Source organism: Pantherophis guttatus, chromosome 1 (assembly GCF_059756535.1).
Source record: "Pantherophis guttatus breed Tessera chromosome 1, ASM5975653v1, whole genome shotgun sequence".
NCBI classification, from domain to species: domain Eukaryota; kingdom Metazoa; phylum Chordata; class Lepidosauria; order Squamata; family Colubridae; genus Pantherophis; species Pantherophis guttatus.
The window spans coordinates 217,869,612-217,889,802 of NC_142063.1; the positions used below are offsets into that span (position 1 = coordinate 217,869,612).

Genomic DNA, 20,191 nt, shown 5'->3' on the forward strand with positions numbered 1-20,191 from the left:
TATTCCACCATAATTTCAATATCCCGAATGTCTAGGACTACTAATAAAGCCAAATATTAACAGAATTTAATCAATCCCGGGAATATATCTCAAAATCCCCACAATTTCTGATCCTTAAAAGTTTAAGTTTACAATATACTTTAACACGCTATTAATATTAATAATACAATTGGATTACCTAATCCCAAACTTCCACCTACTAAGTTTAATTTATTTTTAATTATAATAGATTCTATTATCTGTTAATATGTATGCTACTATTTTCCCTATTTGTATTTTTCTTTTTTTTTTCTCTGTTTGTTATAAGCTTTTAAGGAATTATCTAACTGATTCCTATTTATTAATCCTTTCTCTTCATTATCTTTATCTTCTTGCATCTCATTTTGATTTTTTCCTTCCACTACTTCTTCTAATTTCTCATCTATTTGAATATCATATTCATCTTTTTCCCCCAATTGTTGAGTGGCTTCTACCCTCATTTCTTTATCTTTAGACACTCCCCTTATCTCCTTATTGTTCTTTATAGTTTCATGCATGTTTTTGAGCATCAAAATTATTTCTTCATTTGCCTCTATTATCCCCTGTAAATCCATTTTGTAACAATTTAATAAAAATTACTCAGTATACCTTTTTGGTTCCAACGTCTCAATATTTAAAAACTCCAACTTAATAAAATGCAATCGATCCCATAGATATACCTCCAAATCCTCTAAATTTATAATCTTTAAAATTCTTTAGTAAGTTACCTTGTGGTTTTCCAATTACATATCTTTCCAATTGTCCGAATTTTAAAATCTTATTTAACTTTTCTTCTTCTCTCTTTTCTTCTATCACCTTTCTTCTTTTGCCTCGTAGAATGTTCTGTCAAATAGCCTTAATAATCCAAATCCAAATTAATCTACTATGTTCCTCCAATCTTTCAAATCTACAGTATAATCCAATAGCCAGTTTCAATAAAGTTTAGTTATTTGCAATTTAGTTCATCTTAGAAATCTTCAAGAGGGAAAATAAACTCATTAGGTATTTTCAAAATATCCAAATCATCTTCTAAAATAGAGTCAATGTCAGGCCGCCTTCCAGATGTTATTTACTTTCTTCTATTCTGTGTATTAGACTTTATGTGTATTGTGCCTCACTTTCACTACGAATACTGGCCCTATAGTGCTGTAGTGCTCCTCTTCTTCCAGTAAATGGCTCTCCTGCTCCCAAGTCCAACATTAAACAGTATGTCAAAAACAGCTGATTATCCGATAAATCCAGGGGGATTAAAAATACAAATAAGCAAGACAGTTTCTCCCAAAAATCACCTTTCATATTGTTTAAGCTTTTTTCCAGGCTTTTTGTATTTTAAAGCTTTCCTTGGACATTTCTTTTGCCTCTTAATTTTCAGTCTTTAATCTTCTCCGTGTGTCTGATCGCTGCTTCCTTAACGCTTGGAGATTATCTTTTAAAATTCTTGTACTAAAATTACATCTTTAGAGTAAGAGTTGGAAGTTATCTCACCCAGTTTCAATGCTCTATCCACAGACCGCTCCAGCACAAATCTTATGGTCCCGGTTGTCCCAACTTGTGACTGCCAAAAATGGCCATCATCCCTGCTGCCGTTCAGGAGAGCATGTGAGTTTCTCGTGGTCCACGAAGCACCTCTTCTTTCTTCGCCACCCCTACAAGTGGCTTTGACCCCATTGGGTATCCTGACAGCGGTTGCCAGCTGGATTTTGCAGGGCTCGGCAGATCCCGCTATTTTCCAAGCCATTCTTGCCATAACATCAACCAGAAGACAAGCTAATTTTTTTTCCTATTGATACACCCAGATGAATTTTCCTTCTCTACATAGGGAATGTCAAAGATACAACATTAATTTTATGTTTTGTTAGCATATCTCATTCTACTCACACTTCCCAGCAAAAGAAAACACATAGTACAAAATATAAGTTTAGGATAAGTTATGCAGAAATGAGCACTGCCCAGAGCCCCTCGCTGAGGGAGGTGAATGGTTAGAAATATGAAATATAAACAAGCAAACAGTTCTATAAATTTATGAGATTATCACATATTCCTCCACTACAATAGAAGAAGAAAACTAGAAAGGTCTGGAAGAAAGCAATTGAAAAAGTACTATTTGCTTTTAAAAATTAAACTTTTTCTAAATTAAGTGGGCACTTGATAATACGCCCTTGGAAATTTTATAGCCAAAAAAAAATGGAGTTTATCTGGTCATGAAATTACTGTATCTTTTTAAAGAGATCAATCAAATCATCACTTCTTGTGAGAAACCTGAACAATGGTTTTAAATTTAAAGTTTAGAAAGCAGGTTAGAAATGCTGGAAACTTCTGCCAGAATATCAACAATAACAAAAATACCATTTAGTCTATAAATTCTTAAAAGTTTCCTTTCCTAATGGTGGATAGAGGTTTTTTATTTCTACATCCCAATTTTGCTGCCATTCATTTTCCTCTGCTATATCATTAGCCTTAATTTATACAAGTAAAAAAATGGAAGTGCTAATAAAATTTAAATAGGAAAATAAAGGTCATTTTAAATTATATTGTAATAATAAAGGATTCCAAAAGAAAATGTCTTTGAGATAAGTACAGTAATTAATTTTCAGAATGTTTCAACCTTCAATGCTATTTACTTTTCAATTTAAAAACCTATCGGTCAGAATAAACTAGGAGATTATCTGTATGTATGTATATATGGTCTATGTGTATGTATCATATACACCCATATGCATATACACAGTATGTTTTTAATTAAAATGTTAATTTGAACATTTCTGACAATTGGTTTGCATTCAGTATATAACCTAGATGCTTCTGACATTTAATAATTCCACTGTTATATGTGAATATCTTTAAACTGCATACTGTTTATTCTCAGGTACATGGACATGAAACCTGAAGAAGATAATTTTGAAATGAAAGAAAGTATATATTGAATGAATCAAATTACCATCAAGTACATTCTTTAAAAAACTCAAAATATGCCAGCATTTTCAACATTTTGAATTCTTTCAGAATAATAATAATAATAATAATAATAATAATAATAATAATAATAATAATCTTTAAATGTTCAGTTGACTGAGTTTCATGTTTAATGAATAAAAGAAATAATAATAATAATAATAATAATAATAATAATAATAATAATAATAATAATAATAATAATATCTTTGAAATATCTGCAGCCATAGGGAGCCATGGTTCTGTATTTAAAATATGCCTTCCTATATTTTAAGATACAGAACCAGAAAGCTCCATCTCTTGATGTCTGCCACCTATGAATGAAAAACAACTAAAGGGACTCTTAAATTATGTACCTCTGTGTACAACAATATATATGCAAATGCTCGCACAAATGTTAGAAATATATTTCCACCACTTATGTGACTCCCTTTCTAAGAGTGTTCATGAGAATTTGTTTCTGAATTGCAATTATGCACACACAAATCCCACATTGGGGTGCATTATCAGAATCTATATTCAATCTTCCTAAAGATCTGAGCTTGTTGCTAGTCATAGGAATCTGTTCTGTAGCTTTGAATATATCCTGCATGATAAAATACAGCTTAAGTGACTTGTGTGGGTGGTGTCCAACTTGAGTTCATTCCTGCCAATTCCATGCACACAATCATGCAGTCGATCTGAACAATAATTTGGATGGAATTTGCTGACTTTTACCAGGCAGTTTCTTGAGGTCTTAACTGGCTTGAAGTCCTGCTATGTCTCATTGGAAGAAAAATCTGGACAAGTTCCAAGCCAGGAGAAAGGCGCTGGAAATAAAATGGAAGCTGATTGGAAAGAAGGACTCTGTTTATTGATGAGCAGAACCAACACAGCATGCAGTTCTGGGACAGCTGACAATTTGGTTTGATGAGTACATGGATTTTTATAGGGTTCTGAAATGCTGCGGGGTTGTACAATGTAGTGAGCCTGATGTCTTTTGCTATTCTAATGGTGGTGGGTTAATCCTGTTATGTCCTAAAGGCCACCTCCTGTTCTTAGAATTTGGGTGGGGGGGATGTGAATTCTTAATCCCATCATCTGGACCTGAAGGTGTTTTGTTTGTGAATAAACTGGCCTGGATTTCTTAATGGGCACGAAATATCCATTTCTAAAAAATTCAGGCATCTGCTGGAGATTGTTGGGGCTGCTTTCTGCTTTTGTTAAGATTTTTTTCCATTTCTCCTTTGGGGAAATATAAGAGAATTGCCACTCCTTCCAACCCCACTTAGCTTCTGAGGTTAGACAAGGCCGGCCATGTGCTATCATCTACTAAGACAATATATTTTAAAAGATTTTCAGGACAGGTCAAATTTCTGGTGATGAGCATAGTGCACCACTAAACAGTAGCATATAGCTGATCCTCACTGCTCTAGGTAGCAGTTGGATAGGAGACATTGGTAAAGTGCCAGACTATAAACTGGACAGGAAAACAGAAAAAAATCAATTCTAAACTTACAACATTCATAGTTCTTTAATAATATTATATGGTTTTATAGTGCATTTTAATTGAATGTATACTGCCTAGAATCGCTTTTGGCCAGATGGGCTGCATACATACAAGTATAATAAATATTATTCCAGTATTCAAATTCCCAATAGCACATGGATAAACTAAACTCTATCTGGTTTTTACTTTTCAGCTCTGAAAATTCAAAAACTTTGGACAAAAAAGAAGAAGAAATGAATTAATATGTGGCTAAAGAATGCATGTTCAACGTTTTATCATTCTAAAGCATAAATCAACTTATACAATCACTTTAATGGTTTAATTGAATTTCACTTTAATTTCGCAAGCAGCAGAAACTGGATGGTTACTGAAGAAAGACAACTGCATGAGCAATTGTCTAATAATCCAGAAATATTCTTTGTGTTAAACATTGGACTAGGAGAGGGAGAGTTCTGGTCCTGTTTTAGGCTTGAAAGCCAGCTGGGTAATCTTGGATCACTCAGCCCCTCTCAACCCCATAGATGTGAAGAAGGAATGCAACAGCTGTTATGAAAACATCAGTTTAACCTGGAAAGACAGGAAGTGGTGAGGAAAAAATCAGCAATCCTCTGTTTTGATTGTCTTTGGTATAAGAGGAGGTGGAGGAAAACTCTCAGGCTTTTAGGATTCTGTCATTATGCTCTATAAACACACTAACAGTAAACAGTCCAACCAAAAAACCTCCAAGATCACCCCCACCAACACAGACAGGACAAGCCACCAGAACAGTGGTTCTCAACCTGTGGTCCATGGACCCCTGGGGGTCTGTGTTGTTGTAACAAAGGGACCATGAAAGCTTGAAGAAATGTCTTCAAGTCTTGGGGGTCTGTGGCCATGGTCCACGGCCACAAAAGTTATTTAAAGGGAGTCCATGCTGAAGAAAAGCTTGAGAATCACTGCACTAGAATATAAATTGGGAGCAACCCCCATTCCTTACTAGAACTGATGATGTTACCTAGTTTGGGTAATGAAACATCTGCAAGAAAAGAACCAACCTCAGAGAGCACCTACTACAGGTAGTCTGCAACTTACAACCACAGTAGAGCCCAAAATTTATGTTGTTAAGTGAGAATTTGTTGAGTTTTGCTCCATTTCTTGCCAGAGATGTTAAGTGAATCACTGCAGTTGATATGTTAGAAACCTGATTGTTAAGTGAATCTGGCTTCTCCATTGATTTTGCTTGACAGAAGGTTGCAAAAAGTAATCACATGACCCTGGGATGCTGCAACAGTTGTAAGTATGAACCAGTTGCCAAGTATCTGAATTTTGATCACATGATCATGAGGATGCTGCAAAGGTCGTAACTGTGAAAAATGGTCATTAGTCAGTTTTTTTCAGTGTCATTGTACTTTTGAATGGTCACTAAATGAACTGTTGTAAGTCGAGGACTACCTGTATATGCTAGCAAATATTTTCATAAAATGATTAAAAATTCCTCTTATTTACCAATGTATTGTACATCTAATTTCTTTGAAGCTTGCAAGAAAGGCAACATTTCCCAAGAGATCTGTAATACCATATGTCATTTTGAGAAATCAAGAGCTCTTATTTTTAAAAGTGTTATAATAATTGTAGTTAAACTCCAGGCAGAAATTAAAAAAGGAAGACGACTAGTATAGCAATTATACTTTCATACCGTTTCTTCATTCCATATCAGTGGATGTAATGCATATCTTTAAAAGGCATTTCTTTACTTTAGCACTGCAATAAGTATGACAAGGAGCCTTGGTGGAGCAGCGGACTAAAGCGCTGATAAATAGCACTTAGCTGCCAGCTGCCTGCAATTACTGCGAGTTCAAATCTCACCAGGCTCAAGGTTGACTCAGCCTTCCATCCTTCCAAGGTAGGTAAAATGAGGACCCGGATTGTGGGGGCAATAAGCTGACTTTGTATAAAAAAGAACACTGCTTAGGGGGGGGGGGGCAAAAGCCCTACTAAGCAGGTATATACAAAAGTATGAAGGCTATTGCTTAACGCATTGTAAGCCACCCTGAGTCTCCGGAGAAGGGGCGGCATATAAATCGAACCAATAAATAAACAAACAAACAAACAAACAAACAAACAAACAAACAAACCATCCAGACAGAAATTCAACCGATGAAACATTTTCAAATTACTTCTTCTAGAAGCATGTTATAAATTTCCTCTTGGCTATGATTTACATGAATTTAGAGACTGTTGTGTCTTTTCCAATGATCAAACTATGGAATAAGAATATTGTGTAATGTGGTAGTAGAATATTGTCTAATGTGGCCAGCAGAAATTTAATAATTCATTCTTAATGTTCTTTTTTTAAATTGTAGGACTTTTCATCTGATGCAAAAAAAACCCCACCCTGGTTTAAGCTCATCTTCCCCTCGCTGTGTTTACTTCCATCTTGATATGTCACACATGAATAATAATATGCCATTTTCTCCTAAATGAAAGCAAAATAGAGGGAAAGCTAGTCTCTTTAGATGTTTTCTGCTACTACAATAATCAGCCATAAGGGATTACAATTTTGTAATACTAAACTTTCTGATGGCATGGCTTGCATGTCTCCCACACAGAGCGTGTAGTTGATTAATAAGCTTGGTCTGAGATAGGATGTTAGCTTAATTTATATCCAAGACAAGCCCTGCTCAGGGAAAAGAACTCAAGGCCCGCATATAAAAGTTCCCAGCTCAATCTATGGCATCTCTAGATAAGATTGGGAAATCCTTTTGCTGGAAATCCTGGTTAATTAATATAATAAGCATAACAGATCAATGGTTTAAACACATTACATTGCAATTCTCTTAGTATTCTCCCTTGTAATAGGGTTGCTGCCCACTTGCAGAAGAAGTCATGAAAAAAGTGCAAGAGTAAACAGCAAGTAAACATGAAAAAAGTACAAGTGTAAACAACCAATGTGGAAAAGTTAGGCTGATTTGAGGGTTCAACCTTGTGGTGGGTTTCAAAATTTTTTATTACGGGTTCTGTGGGTGTGGCTTGGTGGGCGTGGCTTGGTGGGCGTGGCAGGGGAAGGCTACTGCAAAATTGCCATTCCACCCCACTCCAGGGGAAGGATATTGTAAAATCTCCATTCCCTCCCCAATCCAGGGGAAGGTTACTGCAAAATCCCCATTTCCTCCCAATCAGCTGGGACTTGGGAAGCAGAGAATACATGGGGGTGGTGGGGCCAGTCAGAATTTTTACTACCGGTTCTCCGAACTACTCAAAATTTCCGCTACTGGTTCTCCAGAACTGGTCAGAACCTGCTGAAACCCACCTCTGGTTCAACCTTGATGAGGCTGAAACTGGTTTTCTCCTAAAATTTCTATAAGGGAAGTACATCTCACCCCCAGCCAGCCACTGACACCATGTTCTTTCTGAGGCATGCATGTGGAAAACTTGATTCCAAGCACAGGGTGCTCTGATTTAAACCAGGATTTTTGTATCTTCTTATATTGGTTAGCTGTTATTTCATCCCACACCCACTTGTAACTATTTAACATTCAGTCAAGGTTTATCTTCTGGCATGTTGCCATTCACTGCATGATATAATTTGGATGTTCATCATCTGTCATTGTTTCTCTCATGCCATATTATTCTTTTCAGTGCAAAGAGGTGGAATAATTTGAAACAAATAGATGTTTTGGTTTTCATTAAATCATTAACTTGCCTATTATCATTGACAGGTTCAATTTTGGTTTCAAAGTTTGGATTTGCAATGTTAACTGCTGTAAACATTTGAATGCAGGTGTATATATAGATTTATCATGAGTGACCCTTATGTTTTTAAATCTTACTTTAAATGCTGTATTTGCATACGTTTGTGTGATTGATTTGCCTTGCCAGACAGCACTCTCTGCCATTTAATAACTACATTATATAAAGAATCTTTCTGATTTGCAGAGAGATTAATGGCTTTTCTGCAAAAGCTTCCCACCATCCTCACTTTGCTGTCATGAAACTGTCAAGCTTCCTGAAATTTGCTCACTTTTGAGGGTGAAAGAGCATCCGTTTTATTCAGATGTGAACTAAAACGAGGAAGAGAAATTTGGGGAATTCTCATCCCAACACAAGCAGAGCAAAATTAGAGAGCATCAGAAGCAAAATGAGCAATCAAGGTTGACAAAAATCTCCTAGATCTGTATTAATTTGCTTGCAAGTGTCCAACCACTAGTAGCTATAATGTAGCTATTAAATGGCAGAGGGTGCTGTCTGGCAAGTCAAATCAATCACACAGATGTCCCTGGGGTAATTAATCCAGCAGCCCTATGGCATCAGTGGTGGAAGAAGTCAAACAGGTCAAGATGGTGGCAAGCTAGCTAAGTTCTGCCCCTTTTTTCAATCATCCAGCTGTGACCACTTACCTTAACTTTTTTATACCCCGTGAACACCTTGGCATTACCCCATAAGTTAAAACCCATTTGAGTATATGCAATTTTCTGAAACCAGAAATGTTTTAAACAAAATTCTGGCTTTATTAGATCAACTCAAATCTTTGTTACAGGAATAGATCAGCATATATTTTGGTTTTGAGAATTTATATACTGTATGTAGGAGAAAAGCAAGCAGAGCTGGGGGCAAAGTTAAACACGTCATCAGCTTAGAGTCCTTATGTTGTCACAAATGGCCCAAGGGTCATGTGCAAAAGATCAGGATCATACATTAAGTTGCTGCACAGAAAATTTATTCAAGTTTATACACAAGAATCTAATCAATTAATGGTCAGCACTAAATTGATGCTAGATAAGGGTCAAAGGTATTCAAGGGTGGAACTGGACTTGGATTGTTTGTGGCAACGTAAGGAGTATAAATTGATGACATGCTTAACTCTGATCCCAGCTCTGCCTGCTCTTCTCATATTATATATTTGCTACTGTAGTTTAAAATGGCTACAACTCAATGTATAAATCAGAGAGATTCAATTTTGCTGGAAAGCATCACTATCTTAGATACTCTGAGTTTCATTGCTGCAATTCCTTCCTTCCTTCCTTCCTTCCTTCCTTCCTTCCTTCCTTCCTTCCTTCCTTCCTTCCTTCCTTCCTTCCTTCCTTCCTTCCTTCCTGTTGCAAAGAACTGTATTCAATGGTGGCTAAGCACCAGAAGAAAGTATTTTCATCTATGCAGGATGGGGTGTCTAGTTCTCACCTATTCACTGTGGCTTTTCACCACAGTGAAAAACTCCCTTTTCATACTAAAAATTGTTCAAGAGAAAGTGGGGAAATCTGTATAAATGTACTCTTAAGAATTCACTTCATTTTCTTTTCTTTTTAAAAAAATATTAAGCAATTTTTAGCAAGGGAGAATATAAGTTTTAAAAATAAATTAACTGCATTTGATTAGTATAAGGCGGAAGATATGGGTAATATTACTCACAATTATGCAATAAAGTTTATAGAGGCTAATTTTCAGTTGTGCAGAAAATGTTAACATTTTGATAAAACGTAACTGATTCTTGGTTAAAACCTTTGGGGAATTCCCTGCAATATGCATTCTACAGTCCAGAGCAATGAGCTGGCTAATTTTGATCAGTTTAACTGACAATCTGACAGAAATGATGTTATCTCATTGATATTACTGATAAAACCATTACCAGTAACAGGAAAAAAATTAAATGTTTCCTTAACAAACCACAGACTTTTTTTTTTTTTTAATTTGATTTATATGCCGCCCTTCTCCGAAGACTCAGGGCGGCTTACAATGTGCTCAGCAATAGCCTTCATCCTTTTGTATATTTATACAAAGTCAGCTTATTGCCCCCACAAACTGGGTCCTCATTTCACCTACCTTAGAAAGGATGGAAGGCTGAGTCAACCTTGAGCCTTGGCGAGATTCGAACCCTGCAGTAATTGCAGGCAGCTGGTCTTAAGCAGCTTAATAACAGGGTGCCTTAAACCCTAGTACTACCAAGGCTCTTGCAAGGTAGACTTGCAACAGTGCCTGTGTAATCAGTAGCAATGTGCTTTGTTTGCAGCTCTGGATATGAAAGTCCTAAAATCTCAATTACTCCTGATTTTTTTCAACTTGATTTAAACAGCCTTTACCCTCTTATCTACAGGTGTGGGACTGTGTCAGCCTCCATAGCTCCTAACTGAAGGAAATAGAAAATTAAAAAGGGGCAATGTCACTTACTATCAAGTGGCATGCAAGATGGAACAAGTTGTTGAATTAAATTAATTTGCTAACCTTTGTCTTCTTTTCTACCAAGTGTTATAATTAAAACAAACAGAAGGGGCTTGTATTCAACCAGCCATTTAATTAGGGAACACATCACCTACACATTTGAACTACAGCACAACTCTCTTGTGCAAATTTATTCTCCAGGCTCCATACATTACAATTGCAACTCTGACTTTCATTTCATACTTGTGATTTCCTAGAGGAACAGATAATAACAATCCTCTGCACTTCTCTGTTGGACTTTTGTTTTCTGAAGCAAACCAGTCCTAAACCTTCCTGTAGTGCATACACTCACAGTTATATTTGTCTTTTGCCCCACGTGATGTCTCTCTGTTTTGCCTCCTTAGAGGCCTGAGTCCCTTTGGACTTCTTTTGAGGCACAGCTGAGGAAGGCCCTGGCAAGGCCTCCTCTTCTGCCCCTCTCTTGGTGGCCTTGGTGGAATGCGAAGCCATCAGTACCTGTAAAATGCAGTAATCTCTAATTAATTATTAAATAAGGTTCCAGCAATTCTCGAAACAAAATGGCGGCCGCTTGCCTCGTGGAGGCTTATTGCCTTTAGAAAATGGCGGCCGCCGACAAGGAAGGCTCAGGAGAAGGCCTAGAGTTGGAGAGCCAGGAACTGGCTGAGCCTGGTAAGATTTGAACTAGCAGTAATTACAGGCAGCTGGTATTGTTTAACAGCTTTAGTCAGCTGCACCACCCAGGCTCTAGGGGCAAGAAATTCCTCTCTCCTTCTCCCCCCCCCCCCCGGGGATCACGAATGCTCTGCCTTGCCTGATTGAATGCCGTTTGAAATTCTGTCCCTCGAAGCTCTATGCAGCAGCAGGAGGCAGGAAGGCAGAGGCGTGTGGGGAAGAAAGCCCCGGGGACGCTGAAATAGCGCTGCGCTGAAGCGCAAACGCTGCTGCTCTGTCTGGGAAGGAGAGGGCAGCTGAAGCTCAACCCTCTGGAGATCGCTGAGGCCGTCAGCTGAGAGGCGCAGAATGTGTATTGCGCCAAAGGAGAGAGGCAGCAAGCAAGAAACCGGGCGGCTAGCTCAGTTTGATGAAGCCTGCTACCAGCAAGGCTGGGAGGCTTCGCAGCGTTACTAAACGTGAGCTTTTCATGCTGATGAAGGGGAGAGCCTGAAGAAATTGGCTCAATCCCCTGATAAACTGAGCGGCCTCCAAAAGCGCAGGGCGTGAAGCCCTATACGCTGAGTAATCTGCTCAAGATCTTAACGAGCAGAAGGAGGCAAAGTTAGCAAAATTCTTATAGAAAAACTACACATGACAATTGCATGTACGCAAATGATCTTCTGGATAAAGACTGTGTGCCAATGTGTAGCATTTCCAAGAAAATCCCAATATGAACATTGGTAAAAATTTCCAAATGGGTAACTCTTTAGATCAGGGGTGGGTTCTACTTACCTTTACTACCGGTTCGCAATGGGATGCCGTGAATGCGATAGTGCCTATGACGACATCTGGGGTGGTGGGCGGAGCCTACCGCCGGTTTTACTACCGGTTCTTGCGAACCCGTCCTAACAAGGGGCAACCCACCACTGCTTTAGGTCTGTTACAGCCAAACATAGAAGATCCAAGAAGTTTGTGATATTTTAAGGGCTAGCAGAACTAATGCATAAGCTTTTGTGGATGCCACATCTCTCTCTTTTTGTTCTTTATTGATACCGATTAGGAGCAACTATTCATGGACACTTGATCTGCTTCAAGCACGTATTTATATTACTTGGTAAAATGATTCATAGCTTAATTTGTTTACTTATGAACCATTTCAACTGAAAATATTTCATGTGATGATTTAACATTGATTGATTTAAAAGCTATTTTGGCTGTTTGATTTGTCATTATATTGCATGTTTAAGCCACATTTAAGTTACAGCTTTTCAATTTTAAATATGGAAACAAGGATACACAGAAATAGATGATATAATATTTAGCCAGTAAAAATAAGAAGGAAGAACAGCTAATTACTTATAAAAATGTTTGTTTTAAAATGGTTTGTTTTACATTTCATTTGGTTTTTTGTTTTGTTTTGTTTTGTTTTGCAGGTGGGTGGTCTGTTTTTAATTCTGTAAACTTCAGGGAGCTCTGTCGTGTAGGAAAAATATCCTGAAAATATAAAATAATCAATCTGAAAAGATTAAGAAAAACTGAAAGAAAAAAAACCTCCAACTGCTAAATTAGCAACATTTTAAGTATCCAAGCATTAAAAATACAAATATTATGTTTATCATTATAATCAAGGTAGGAGACAATAATGCAACAAACAGCAAGCCACATAGTTTATTTTGAAAGGATAGAAAGCAACATTATTCTAAATTCACAGTATTTCAATCTATAGTAGCTGAATTCATATCTAGGAAAGAGTATCAGGAAAGATTTGAGCACGGGGAAGGAGGCAGATCCATAAAGCTGTACATCTACCTAGCAACTAACAGTCCCAAAAGAGGAATTTTATAAAACTTTATATTGATTTAGGACAGGTAAACAAGATAGCCTTAACAGTAATATCTGATTGTGTTTCTGAGAAAACTTGTTAATATTCATTATAGTTTTTCTTCTAGACATGGAAAACATGGGTACTTGATGCAGAACATTTAAACTATGTAAGAATTGGAGCAAAGGAAAAGGCTTAATATGGAAAAGTCAACAGCTGAGTTCAGATGTGTTTAATTAGAGAAAATCAACTTTCAATAAGCTGCTGTCACATTACATATGTTATGTGTGTCTGCAACCATCTGGATGTATTTATAATTAAGATGCATTTGCCCTATACTGTATATGTAAAAGTTCTCAAGGACCATTCATCTGCACCACAATCTTCTATGTAAAGTAAAACAAAATATTCAGAATAAAGATGCCCTACAACCTTCGGACTGTCTCAACATCAGGATGTTTAGAATACTTGTACCAGGTTAGAAAGGACCCTGATGACTTTTGAAGCAAATCTAATAACTGGATCTTGTCTTATTTCTTTTTCAAAACAGAACAAGGGTTGTGATCGTGCTTGATAAATCAACACTTACAGCTTGAAAATTAATGAGTAGTTACAATCAGCCTCTCCTCTCCCCTTCTCTCCCTCAGGCTTGCCCCACAGAAGCCTCTCCTATCCTATCCCCTTCTCTCCCTCAGGCTTGCCCCATAGAAGGCTCCCCTATCCTATCTCCTTCTCTCCCTCAGGCTTGCCGCACAGAGGCTCCCCTATCCTATCCCCTTCTCTCCCTCAGCCTTGCCCCACAGAAGCGTCTCCTATCCTATCCCCTTCTCTCCCTCAGCCTTGCCCCACAGAAGTCTCCCCTATCCTATGACCTCGTTGCTGCTGTGAAAGTAAAACTGAAAGTGAAACTCCTCTCCTCTGCTTGTGTTTTGCATTTGGAACAGATTTCTTTTCAGGTGGGGAGGGGAAATAGAACTCCTTAGCATCAGAGCGTGTTAATCATAATATAGGAAATACTAATGCTCTGATGGTCATTTTGAAAAATCCTTTCTTAGTGAGCACCTAGAAGCCAGGAAGAACATATGTGGCAAATTTCAAGTTTGTAGGCTTTATGGTTCTGGAGATTTCATAATTATGGCATGAGTGGTTTTCGCTTATGTGTGTGTGTGTGTAATTTTGTGCTTTTCTTGCCGTATTTAACAGAAGAATAAAAGAAAGGGGAATCATGAAAAGTTAGGATTTGCTATGGGTCATTTGGTATCAATAAATCTGGGTTTATAAATGAACTGGTCCATATAGTACCAAATGTATAAATTATTTCCGAATTCTGCAAAAACTGAAATTTTGTATAAATGAGGCTGATGAGACTTTTGTAAATCACCCCATAGAAACCTAGACAAAAATTATTCCATGATAAAGTAATTAAGGAAATTCCTGAACGTTCAAAATATGAAATCTGTATCACATATATTATTCCCAGAGTGATTATTAAGAAAAGCTATATGGGTATATAAGAGATGAAGCTTACATTTAATAGGAGTATCAAATGCTCTATATACGTAACAGAGGACTTTTCCAACATTGAGCCAAACTGATTGGTGCCTTCCATTTCATTCTACTGCATTTGTAGAAAATGATTATGGTTTTATATTATTATACTCATTTTCTTCTTCATCATCCTAGGATGTTCCCCTACATGCAGTATCCACTTTTTGGATCAAGGAACACCGTTTCACACGACCGAATGCAGCAACCGGGTCCAACTGGATGATTTTCATGTCTGTGTCAATTATGTCCTGCCATCTTTGTTTTGATGTTCCACTTGAGTTTTGCCATCAAAGTGGTAGGCGACAATGTGGGGTGATATTCGCAGGATGCTCCTTCATGAGATGAGAGTCACAAAAATGAGGATTACAGTGACATCGTTGGTAATCAAACCACACTGGTTGATATTTCAATGATGTCATAATTGAGAATCTGCTCAAAAATTTTCATTGTGTGCAACAGAAGATGGATTGGTCAGTAGTTGGATCAGTCTGATGGGTTGGCTTTATTTTTGAAGAGGAGAATTGAGATGCTCGCAGCCCAATCAGCAGGCACTTGGCCAAACCACAATGACCTTGAAGAAATTTGTCAACCAGTCATCTGCTATGCCACGAAGTGCTTTCAGCTTCCAGATGTCTGCTGGTAGATTGTGCGGGTCAATTACTTTCAAATTCTTTATATTGCTGATAGCTTTGGTAACATCTTCAGGTGCATGACTAGGTCAATGTTCTTATTATATTCATTTTATTATTATGTTATATGGGTGTTATATGCTGTTAAGATGAGAACAAAATACAATATAAAAGTGATGATGTTATGACGTAAATAGAACTTTCATGGATACAAACTTTATTTCCTACTATAAAAAAGAGGGGAATGATGTAATTATAACCTATTTATTTGCTATGGCACAAGTCTTTATCACAATTAACTTCCTTCAGTTCTGCAAGCACACGAATACCACACAATCTAATAAAGCTACCTTCTTATTCTGTGTGAGTTGCACTTAGTTATCATGACCTCCTGCCTCTGAAATATATTGATATTAGTTTATCTTCAGTCTAAATGGACAATGGAAGATTTGTCGTAACAGCAGTATCCATAGATAAAATCAAGATTGAATCTCATTTTATTTTGTGGTTTATTTATGTCAACACACTCGTCTACTATGTCAACTTTGCAGAATCTGGAAATGTTCCTGGCTAAAGGGTAGAAGGACAAAGCTGGCTAAAGTATTTGGGAAAGAATATATTAGCCATTTCAGATGTGCCTTGCATATCATTTAACTTGGGGTAGGTACAAAACACCACCTACTAGGGACATGGGTTATCACTGATGGGTTGACTCCAGGGGCATCCCCACCAAGTGAGTTGTAAAAACCCTATTCTTTGATTGAGAGACAGATGTTGTCTGCAAAGAGGATATGCCTTGAGTTAGACTCTAGATGACCAAGCAATGCTAAACTCCTATGAGATGTTTAGCCTGGGACACTCAGTACCACAATGTGAAACTGAGTACCTACTAAAAGCAGGACTTCAAGTATAAGAAGAAAGATGAGATATTTTATAACTTGTTAATGATTACTAAGTATAACTTGTTAGTGATGCATAATAAGCTAGAACATTCTATCTTGTTGAATTTCCAGTCCAGCGGAGGGTTGCTTTGTATAATGTGAAATGTAGTAAGCAAAATAAAAATATTGATCCCTGATCTATTAAATCATTTCATTAATAAATGAAAGGATATGTGTAAGATACCAGTCCATATTATAGACAATTTTATAAAACAAAAGTATTAGTATGACTAACAAATAAGTCATTACAATATAAAACAGTACATAGGCATGAGCTCACATCTGTAAACATCTGATCCATAGCCATTGAGTTCAAATAGAATGAGATGCCAGAGCCATTGTAGAAGCTGTAAAGAAGGTCCTGTAAGAGAAGGAGTGGCCGAACCTAGGAGAGGAGTTAAAAGAGAGATCAGCCTAGAATCCCTACATAGCCACAAGCAAAGTCCAACCTCCCTTGAATTCCGTTAACCCTCATTTAACTCCAACCAGGTGTTAGCCATTACTTGAGAAGATTCCTATGCATAGACATAAGTAGCAATATATCAGTTTTATTGAACCTTCATGTGTGGACCTGATCTTTCGTGGCTGACAGCTCCAGCCAAGCCAGACACCTTTCTTTAATGGATTATTATGATATCCTTCTGAAAGCCATAAACAAAAGAAAGTCTTTTTATAGAGATCAAATTTTGTAGACATATCTACTTCTATAACTTCTAATAGTTGTACAAGGAACATATATTTATCACAATTTCTGACATTATCCAGTAAATGCATTTGACTCACTGATTTTTTTTTTTAAAAAAATGCATTTGTGCATACATATTCAAACAGTAATTGACATTTATGGGTTCTTAATCAAAAAGCTACTGGCTTCTCAAAGCAAGGACTCTTGTAATTAGTTGGACTCATTCAGATTCAATTCAAATGCAATTCATTGAAATCACACTTTCGAACCAAGTAATCCTATCAAATCAATACACTGTGCCAAATTAATTTAATGCACTTCATCAGGTATTTTTGAATTCATTTGAAAATTTGCAGATGTACACACACATCTTTTTCCAGTTAAATCAGAGATTTCAACTGAAATCAATTCAACTATTGGATTGGCTGAATCAACTCTTTGAACTGAACAGATTTGTCAAATGAATCTGTTCAATTCTAGTTTTGGATTGATGAATCAATTCTAGTTTTGGATTATTTAATAATTTCTAGTAATTAACAATATTTGTAATGAAATACACATTATATTAAAGGAATCAAAACAATTACTTTTTTTAAAAAATAAAAATAATATCTGCCTCTCACAAAATACCAAGGCAAGATAGGATTGTAGTTTTTGAGGAAAGAAAGCTGCTTTAGCCCACAGTACAATTTTGCCACTTTTTTCCTTGAAAACTACTATTCCCAGAAGGGGCTTGCTTGCTTGTTTATCATATTTGTATAGCCACCGATCTCACAAAAAGCAACTCTGTGTGGCATACAATCAAATAAATTATGTTGACAAATGGTGGAGCTAATATCAGTCTGCAAGGCACAGTACACCAGACCTGATCATGAAAACCTTAATGCTACTTCCTGTGCATGGTGATTTAAGTTCTGTTTGTCCATTTACCTCTTAAAGTGGAAACTTTTCATTTATCGGAAATAAGTCGTTAAAGTGCTTTTGTGTGATTAATGAAATGTACAATTTAGCCCTTCCTGACAGGCAAAATAATTGTTGCATGGAAAATGCAAATGTTGTTGTTAGCTTATGTGTCTGTGTAGAATTAGATAGCATCATATTATACCAGTGATGGCTAACCTTTTCTGGACTGAGTGCCCAAAGTATGTGCACGAACCCACAAAATGCAATGCGTGTGGGCCCCCCCTCATGTCCCCTGCACATGTGCGAGTGCTGCCCACATGCACCCCCTGCATGCACTCCCTGCATAGGTCCCACATGTGCCCCACCCCCCATGCACCCTGCCCCCTGCCCCCTGTGCATGAGCATGTGCCCCACATGCACACTCCCCACACATGCATGTACAGCCCCCCTGCATACACCCCACCCCCACGCATGCACACATGGCCCTTCCAAAATCTTGCAAGATTTGGTAATCTCATTTTAGGTACCCCAAGGATGGTGCATGTAAAGTGCTGATTTGCTTCCAGTCCAATTCAAGATGTTGGTTATTACCTTTAAAGCCCTATATGGCATGCAATCAGGTTACCTGAGGAACCATTTTATTAGGTGTATCGGACTTATATGAATCCCTGTGGCATACATTTTCTATTTCACAATAGCATCAAATAGCTGCAAAACATTAATATAAAATTACAACAGGAATGTCTGACATGGGGGGACATGTTTAGATGAGGGAACTGTCAAAATGAGCATTGAAAATTCATGACACAAGCTTTGTTCCTTTCATACATGCACAATGACATCACTGTACATGCGTAAGGGATGAAACTTGTACTGTGATGGCACATCCCTTATTCCTTCATTCCGATGAATTTGAAAGACTGAAATGGTTGCTGCGGAAGAAGGTTCATGGATCTGCATACACTTTTTTTAAAATAACATATTGCACTTCCATATGTTTCACATAATGTAAAGCTTTTAATGTTTTAATGAAAGAAATCTAATTGTAATCACAGAATGTTATAATAAAAAAATTATCCAGTACAAATTCAGCGCATGTAATGCTGTTATGGTGAAGAACCTGGGATGAAGTTTTAGAGATACTTTCAATTTTTCTTACAATAATATATTTGTTTCTAATATCCAAAAATTAACATTCATTGAATTCAATTGGCCTCTAGCTAGGCTGTTCCATTACAGGTATATTTATCTGAAGGTTGCAGAAATAAATCTTGTAGCCACTAATTAAAATTAAATCTGGTTTTCACTGTTTTGTAAACCAAAATCTTAAAATAAGCCAAACAATATTTCAGTGTCTTAAGATGAAATATAGTGTGTGTGTGTGTGTGTGTGTGTGTGTGTGTGTGTGTGTGTTGGTGTGTGTGTGTATGAAAGGGATGCAGTGGCTCAGTGGCTAAGATGCTGAGCTTGTCGATCGTAAACTCAGCAGTTCAGTGGTTCAAATTCCTAGCGCCGCGTAATGGAGTGAGCTCCCGTTACTTGTCCCAGCTTCTGCCAACCTAGCAGTTTGAAAGCACATAAAAAATGCAAGTAGAAAAATAGGGACCATCTTTGGTGGGAAGTTTAGTCATGCTGGCCACATGACCATGGAGACGTCTTCGGACAGCGCTGGCTCTTCGGCTTTGAAATGGAGATGAGCACCGCCCCCTAGAGTCAGGAACAACTAGCACATATGTGCGAGGGGAACCTTTACCTTTACCTTATATATACTGAAGTGGTTCGGGAATAACGAGAGGCACAACCAAGCAAGTGACAACAGCTCTTTAATTTACAGTGAGACTTCAGCAAAAACTCAGAGACTGCAGCCCTCCGTATATACAATCCTGGAGGGACTGTCAGCCAATCAGAAACGTAGGCAGGTTTGAAACTCCCGCTCAAAAGTATCAATACATAACACCCCTCCCTTCCCAGAAGGCACTGACATTCAAAAATTTACATAAGTACACACAAAATCTCGCAGGTGCCCAGGGCGAGTTCTCGTCCTAGTTGACCTGCGCAGTTCAGTGTTTGGTGGGGCATCGAGCTGGTCGGAGGGACTTTCTGTCTCTCCCGGCTCCGCCAATGGAACCTCCTGGATTTTGTCCGGGGCGTGGTTATCCCCGGTTGGGAGTGGCGACTCGCTGGGGCGGCGCTGGAACCAGGGCTTGTCAGCTAAGTATTCTCGTGAACCCGGGCTTGAGTTAGCTGTTTTGGGAAAGTTGTTATAGTTAGGCTCGGATATGTCTAAATTTATGTTTGCTTCGCCGACTACCCTTTTTCTCAGCTGGTCTATGTGGCGCTTCCAGAGTCTGTCTACCCCAACGTCTACCGTATAAGATTTCGGGCCCGTTATGCCCA

The 20,191-nt window shown here is 37.7% G+C and overlaps 3 long non-coding RNA genes across 3 annotated transcripts; 1 reads left to right on the plus strand and 2 right to left on the minus strand.

Moving 5' to 3' along the window:
- Window positions 1-10,704: 10,704 nt before the first annotated feature.
- LOC148116777 (uncharacterized) lies at window positions 10,705-11,787 on the minus strand. Its single transcript, XR_015733787.1, has 2 exons — window positions 11,424-11,787; window positions 10,705-11,107 (listed from the first exon to the last, which is right to left on the minus strand). It is a non-coding gene; the product is annotated as an uncharacterized LOC148116777 (long non-coding RNA).
- A 5-nt stretch (window positions 11,788-11,792) lies between these two features.
- On the plus strand, window positions 11,793-14,855 carry LOC117674112 (uncharacterized). The gene is made up of 3 exons (XR_004593678.1): window positions 11,793-11,930; window positions 12,700-12,895; window positions 14,772-14,855. It is a non-coding gene; the product is annotated as an uncharacterized LOC117674112 (long non-coding RNA).
- Window positions 14,600-16,591, minus strand: LOC148116778 (uncharacterized). Its single transcript, XR_015733788.1, has 2 exons — window positions 16,487-16,591; window positions 14,600-15,406 (listed from the first exon to the last, which is right to left on the minus strand). It is a non-coding gene; the product is annotated as an uncharacterized LOC148116778 (long non-coding RNA).
- Window positions 16,592-20,191: the final 3,600 nt, after the last annotated feature.